Here is a 7608-nt window from a genome sequence, read left to right on the forward strand (position 1 = left end):
GATACTTGGCTGCAAAATGGCCTTGATTGCTACAATAGAGGCATAAACCATCACGACGATGTCTATCCTTTTCTACTTGAGTCAGGCAAGAGCGGCCAGCCCCCAACTGCATGGGTTCCTGCAAAGGCACTTCCACCAAGGGCACTGTCTTGCTGGAATCAGATACGGTCTCTGTCCATCGTCGCACCCGTCGCTGCTGAAGTCTAGCATCAATACGAAGACACAGATGCATGAGGTCCTGAAGGGTGTGAGGGCATTCAGTGCGTGCCAACTCATCCAGGAGCTCCGATGACAAACCCTCCTGGAACTGGTCTAATAGTGCTGCCTCATTCCATTGTACATCCTGAGCAACCACCCGAAAACTAGCAATATAATCCATGAGTGAGCCACGCTTCTGCTTCAACTCTCTCAAATGTCTGTTTGCTGTTTGGCTTCGAACAGGGTCCTCAAACATGGCCTGAAACTGATGGCAAAACTCGGCATAATTGTCCAACACCTGGTTGGGCTGGGTCAACAAAGGCATCGCCCAACGTGCTGCAGAGCCTGACAACAAACTTATCAAAAACCCCACCTTATCCCAGTCAGTGGGAAAGTCCTCAGGCCAAAGGCTCATGTAAAGCTGACAGTGCCCAAAAAATGCTGGAAATTGGGTCAGCAAAGCATCAAATTTATCTGGCACTGCCACTGAGCATTTTTGGTGTGGCCGGGCAGCTTGCATTTGTGCCACCTGTGCAGTAAAAAGAGCCACTTGCTGGCTTAACTGGGTAATCTCTGCTCTGAGTTGATCCATGGTCACCCTACAAAAAGCAAAAATAAGTTGAAGGGGTGGCTGGAGTCAAAATGTGGTGACCCATAGTCTCTCAAAATAACCCAAAACCCAAAACATACCTTAAAGTCCGGTAATGCCTTCAACTTAACTTCACTGTTTTATTAGGCACAGTTTAAAGTCACAAAAGTAAATAATGAGGCAAAAAGAAAACCAAAACAAACCGCATTGACGAGAGTTCCGAAGCAAGCCAAGATAATTAATCATACATTCCAGGAAGACAAGGGAGGAGAGTCCATGGGAAGAATGCCAGACTCTTCCCATAACTCCAGCAATTCTGACTGCGTAGTTACAAACTTATATACATAGCTCCCAGCTGCAAGCCACGAGGAGGATCATGGTAATCTCCTCCTGAGTAAACCTCATTTTTCCCTGATCCTCTCCTCCCTGCATGACCTAGGATGGATAGGGGATGGGCCTGGATCCTCCTCTGATTGCCCTTCCCCAGCCTCCTCTGCTCGGCCTCTGCCCTTCCCCATCCTCCTCCACCACCTCTGGAGCCACACTCCCACTCTCTGTTGGCTGTTCCTCCTCTTCCTCAGAGTCAGTCTCCACCAGGGACATGACAGAAACTTCCTTCCTCAATTGGTCTATTCAGTGCAGTCTTTTCTTCCCTTCTCTTCCCTTTATCTATGTATCCTTCACCTATTTCCTCTTCCTACAATGTTTATGACTTTTGCTTGCTGGGAACTCAATCCCAATGAACCAGGCCCAGCACAAGAGAGAGTTCCATCTAGATCCTCATTATCCATTTTATGCTATTGACACAACATCTCTATTGTGGGTTGTCAGCCTCTTTTTATTTTGAGTATCTGATCTGGAAAACGAAAATGTGGATACATTCGTTTTTATACAGTACTCCTGAATTTTTCTTCTCTCTCAAATAACTGATTGTTCTTAGGAAAAACACATGTTCCGTTTGGAATTCAATTATATTTTCAAATATCATTTGATTGAGTTCTTTTTTCCCACCCTAGTTTCTGCAGGTCACAAGCTTAGCATATGAATAGTACCTCACTGTAGGAAGACAAGCACCTACTGTATTTGGGTCCATAAACAAACTAATTATATAGTATAACCCCAATAGAAACTCAAAGTATGGTTTCTCATCACAGTGTCTATACAACTGAATGAGTTGTTGATCACTAGAGGATCAAACAAAAACAGGTTGAATGTTTTGTAATAGAGACATCCTGTTAATTCCTCTTTTTCAAGCTGGTGCCCATGAACTTAAAATCATAGGGCTGGAAGGGACCTTGGAGGTCTTCTAGTCCAACCCCTTGCTCAAGCAAATTGTCCTAGATGTTGAATCCCTCCAAACCTCATATTATGGTGTCTCATTATTGTTTTTCTTTCTCTGCTAGGATGGAAATTCAAGGGAAAAATAGGGGTCTGTGTTCTGCCTGAACCTTTGCCTGAAAACCAATTTCCAGTGAAGAAGAGGAACAGAATGGAAGATTACAGGGTAAGTGGAGAAAGTGAATGAGAGAAAGCGGTGTGAGGAGGGAGAAAGAAACTATACATGAAAGCTTGAAGGTGTCAGAAAAAAAGCAGGGCCTGAGAATGCAATATATAAATAGTGGAAACATGTCTATGGATGGGAGGGAAACATGAAAGCAGGTGTGGTGCTTTGAAGTTATGTTACTTGCTCCCTTCTTACAGTGTGTAAAAAAATTCAGAAATAGCCATACCAATGATACAAGAGAAAAGTGTCTGTGCTCATGAAATATGATGGGAAGGAGGGAGGAAATATCCCAAGAATAAGAATATTTTTCACAGCATCCTAGAAGAGTTTCCGGTTTGTCGGCTTCGCGAGCGGCAGGGATTCGCGAAGCTGCGTGATCCCTGCTGCGCTAGCCGCTTTTGGGGCTCTGATCCGGACGGGTGTGGAGCTAGGCTGCCCTGCAGGGGCAGCTGAAGGTAGGGGGGATCCGGAGAGGGGTTTGGGGGTGTTGCAGACCCCCTCCCCGGCCGGCAGAACCCCCTTTTCCCAAGACGGTGCAGCGGTGGTCCGTAATGGCCGCCACAAAGAAGCTGGCAGCCGGGTAAGAATGCGCAGGAGGAAGTGGAGAAAGTTTTCGAGAGGAGAAAGGTTTTCTTGGTTCCTAGGACTCTAAGACATATTTAACAAAATTCCTGAAAAGTATGACTTTCTGAATGATACCTTCTAGAAGAGGAAAAAAGCGGCAGTTTGATGGTGCTGAAAGGAAAGCTTACCCTCTTTTCCTACGGAATAAATAAGTGAATATTAAGAAACCTATTTTTTTTTTAGGTGAAAACTGGCTTTAAGCGATGAGTGGGAAGAGAGAGGACTAAAAAAAAAATATTTGTATGCTAAGACTTTGTTGGAGGAGATGCCTTAAGGATTTGAAGACTAAAATATATTGCAATAAGATTTTAAGAAACAGATTTGGACTTTCTTTTTCTCTGATTGATACTACCCTAGGAGGAGAAAGTGAGAACTCTGCCTTGGTTTGGACTGATTGATAACTTTGGGACTGTTTTATTTTTTCTTTGGAATATTTTGGTTGTTGTAAGAAGAAAGAAGGGGAAAAAAAAAGAAAAGATTTATAATGGCTCTTTCTATTGAGGAACTGAGAAAAGATTGTGAACAAGCAAAAAAAAATGGTAAAGCTGGCTTGAAAGAAGCCTTCCTTTTTTTAGAAATGGCGCTTATTAACTATCAACAAACATTACAACAGATGAAGACAGCAGAAGAAGAAGAAGGAGAGGAAGCCATTTTTAATAAATCTCAGAACTTGACCAAGAAAGAAGGAAGAGGGAAAGGAAGAGAAATAAAGGACTTAAGATTTAAAAAAACACTTAAGAAAGGGAAAAATAAGGTGCAAAATCAATATAATGATAGTAAACAAAAGGGAAAAGGAATACGACAGAGAAGGGAAGCCAGTAAGGCAGAGGCTAGAAGAAGGGGGGGTAGAAAGGTTTGTTGGGAGAAGAAAGAAAGGGAAAAGGTGGAGAAAAGCTACAAAGTTTTGAAATTAAATGGGAAAAAAGGAATCTTTTTTAGGGATAAAGGATAAAGTATAATTTCTTCAAAGAGATTTTGCAAGGTACATAAGATGATATTGTAGTATTGTATTAGAAATAGAAAACTTAAATGGTTTAAGAGTTGATAAGAGATTAAAATGTTGAAATGTTTAATAATGATTGGTTTTAAAATTTAATAATATGAGGGGAGGTTTAGAATATTGAGTTTTAATTAAAGAGTTTAATAAGATTATGGTATTGATGTTATTATAAAATTTCTATTATAGTTGTTTTTAATATTTAGATCTATTGTTTAACTATGTATTTAATTATTCTGGATGTACTATTCAGATAGAATGTACCAAGCAAAATCGAATTGGGCGTTATTTTAAAGGTTAATTTGATTAATTTAGTGGGGAGATAGAAAGGCATCATACTCTGATTAGTGATTTCAGGAGAAATTTCTTTTTTTTTATAAGGAACGAGACAAAGGGACAATAAAGAATGGACAAAAGATACAAATATAATGACTCAAATTAAGATGATTAATTAAGATAGAATTAAGAAGAGTGAAATATGTGGAGAAGTTAATATAGAAGACTTAGAATGGTAAATAAAATAAGTAATGATATGTAAGATGAGCATGAATATAATTGAAGTCCATGAAGAGAGAGATACCTGGGTCCAAGTTACTTTCCAAAAAGATCTTTTTTATGTTTTGTGTGTTGTGTGTATATGTTTTTTTTTTGGGGGGAGAATTAATAAAACCTTGTAGAAATATAGAATGAGAATAATGGTAACTAAGTCAGAAAGAAATAGATGAAATAATAATAATAAAATTGAATAAGAGTAAAGAGAAATAAAGAGAAATTGGATAAGAGGTTTTTGTATGTTTATATGGAAATGGTTTAAAACAGAATTATAGTTTATCTGACTTGTTAAATTTATAATGGAAAAAGGTTTAAACATGTAATGGATAATGATGACTTGTGTGTTTTGAAAATTAATAAAACTTGTTTTTTTTTTTAAAAAAGAATATTTTTCACAGCATCCTGTTGTGGGACTCCTTTGCGAAACTGGTTAAATCAATTATAGCAGACTTTGTCGCTTAGAGCAATTCTCTAAGCTTTCAGATTTTCAATGAAATGGTTTGCAAGAAAAGTGTAGGCTGGGGTATGCATGTGTCTTGCCAATCTCTCTTTGATAGCTGCCTGACCTCTTTCCCATGAATGTCTTCAAATTATACCGTGTTTCTCCAACAATACGGCCTCCCCCAATAGGAAGTCCCAGCATATTTTATAGGCATAAAATCAAATTAAGCCCCTCCCCCCAAATTAAGGCCTATACTAAACATGCAAAATGGGGGGGGGGAATGGCGGGGCAGGGCTTGCTGTTAGGAAGTACTTTTGTTGCATACCTGGATATGGTGCTGCCTGCGTTGACTTCGGCATTGGTGGGGCACTTCGTATCGGGAGACCTCCTGCCACCATTGCTTTCCCTTCTCCCTGTGCTGCCAGCGTTTGGCACAGCCACGCGCGGCCAGCCAGGGCTCCTCCTTGCAACCTGAGGCCTGCGCTCCTGTCGCCGCCTTCCCTTCGCCTTCGAAGGCAAAGCCAATTCTTTTAAAAACAACGCCCTACTACCGGTACGACAAAGCCTCCCCTGCCTTAGAGGGCAGCCCAACCCCACGTGGGGAGGCAAATCTCCCGGGGATGCAGGAAAGGATCGGCCCACCCAGGGAGAAGTGCCCAGCTGTCATCCCTGCCTGGCGCCGGGCAGAGCGTGAAGAGCTTCGCCTGGGGCACCCAGCGCAGCTGACAGGCAGGCCCTCCTGCCCGGCAGCAGAGCTCTCGCCAAAGGCGCCTCCACTCATCCCGCCAGGGCCACGCCAGAGCCGTGCGGGCTGGGCAGAGCTGGGAAAGCAAGCCGCGGGTGTGCACCCGCCAGCCAAGTGAAAGAGCTGGGCTGACCTGAGCTTGGCTTCCTTCCCAAGTCCCTCCAGCCTGAACCCAAAGAGGCCACCGGGAGAGGCCGCCCGAGGCAGTGATAGCGCCTACCCATCTGTGGACAAGGAGCCGAGCCCCGCCAAGTGAGCAGTAGTTTTCTTACATAGTTTTGCTTTAGATGACATCATTACAAGAATTTCAGTGAAAGAATAAGGTTGCTTAAGGATACTTTAGACTATTATAAAGAAATAGAAATGTCAAATAGATGATGAATTTTAACATTGCTACATTAGTGGAAATACATGTGGATGTGTCACAGTATATTTAGAAAGGATACTTGTGCCAATTTTTACAAACCAGCTCTTCAGACAATTTATCATGTATACTTACCATGTGTGTGTGGTATATATATATATATATACCATGATTGATATGTTATACCACGCCTACCGTACAACCAATGCAGAAATATCAGTGGCTCACAATAACTGGAAGCTATCTGATTTGGCTGTTAGGAAAGTATCAGAACAGGTCATTCCACTTTGTTGCATAGGTGCATACTGCAGTTTAAAGTGTGAAAATATTACGACTGTACATGATTGCATCCGAAAGAGTGATATTTTTATGTAGTTGTTGGTAGGTACATGTGTAAGTGTGAGTATGTGTGAGTGTGGGAAAATGCGTATTCCTCTGTGGAATCCTGCTTTTAACACATCTCTTAGGGTTGTCAAAGCACCTTCATTGGTATTCTAAAGGATGCTGTTAAGGCATTAGCAGTCCTTTAGGAATATTCCCATCACCCTCTTCCATTAAAAGCCCTGCCTCCTGAGGTTCTTTTAACTGCTTTGAGTGATTTTTAGGAGCAACCCTTTCAATCTCCCAAGTGGCTGAAGAAGAACAGACAAGTGGAAGAAGTGGCACATTTCTTATTTGAGTTTGCTATTCTGGTGGAGATTTAAAGGTAAGGAAAGTAAATAGTGGGGTTGGAGAAGGAAGGGACAAGAAAAATCCAGGCATCCAGACCTTAAGCATAAGCATGTCTATAACAACTTACCCTTCACGATTTGTATTTTTCTTCTTATACGTAAATAGTTCCAAATTTATAGAGCTTACTCCCAGGGAAGTAGAAGTGGAATTGAAGCACAGAAGGTCAGAACTATTTCCTTCTTCCAATGTACCCTACAATAATGGTTGACACAAGTAGCATGAAAGAAGTTTACATTGATACACATTTCTCTCCCTCCCTCCCTCTTTCTCTCTCTCTCTTCCCCCCTCTCTCTTTTCTTTTCCCCTGGTTTCCTTAGGTAAAGCAAATAAATGAGGATGACATCGCAGAACAAACACAAAAAGGAAATGTGAATAGGTCAAGAGGAAGAAGGAAATTTAGAAAGTAATATCTGGATGGAGTTGATCAGTTTAATGCACCAAAAAATGAAATATTGTAGAGAAAAATAATATAATAAAACTATGATAAAATCATAATGATGACAATCTCATTTTTTTCCAAGAGTGCAAAGCAGCTTACTTATTGTATGCATCTCTAGATTTCATCTGCTTCTCTTTTTAAACTGCTGGGCAGACAAATACTGTGTACTCCGCCCTTCTGGTCCAGTGAGCCTTTCTCAATCTGATGATTTTTGGAACTGTTGGATTGAAACACTCCGAATTCCATCAGTTGAAATCTGACACCTTGGGAGGGCATCAGGTTGGAAAAGGCTGAGCTAAAGGCAAAAACTCCTTTGCAGCAGTAAAATATAAACTCTCAGCCTACCCTGACAATAATGTTGCTAATGAACTACATTACGGATGGAGCAAATCATTTTTTGCAATGAATGAGGCAATGGTATC

The 7608-nt window shown here is 41.3% G+C and overlaps 1 long non-coding RNA gene across 1 annotated transcript; it reads left to right on the forward strand.

The window, feature by feature from the left end:
* Positions 1-1147: 1147 nt before the first annotated feature.
* LOC148132872 (uncharacterized) lies at positions 1148-7317 on the forward strand. Its single transcript, XR_015746952.1, has 4 exons — positions 1148-1166; positions 2191-2291; positions 6621-6909; positions 7065-7317. It is a non-coding gene; the product is annotated as an uncharacterized LOC148132872 (long non-coding RNA).
* The last annotated feature ends 291 nt before the right edge of the window (positions 7318-7608 follow it).

Source organism: Notechis scutatus, chromosome 1, assembly GCF_049901735.1.
Source record: "Notechis scutatus isolate UNSWTSFEM ecotype Mainland chromosome 1, rNotScu1.2, whole genome shotgun sequence".
Classification (NCBI taxonomy): domain Eukaryota; kingdom Metazoa; phylum Chordata; class Lepidosauria; order Squamata; family Elapidae; genus Notechis; species Notechis scutatus.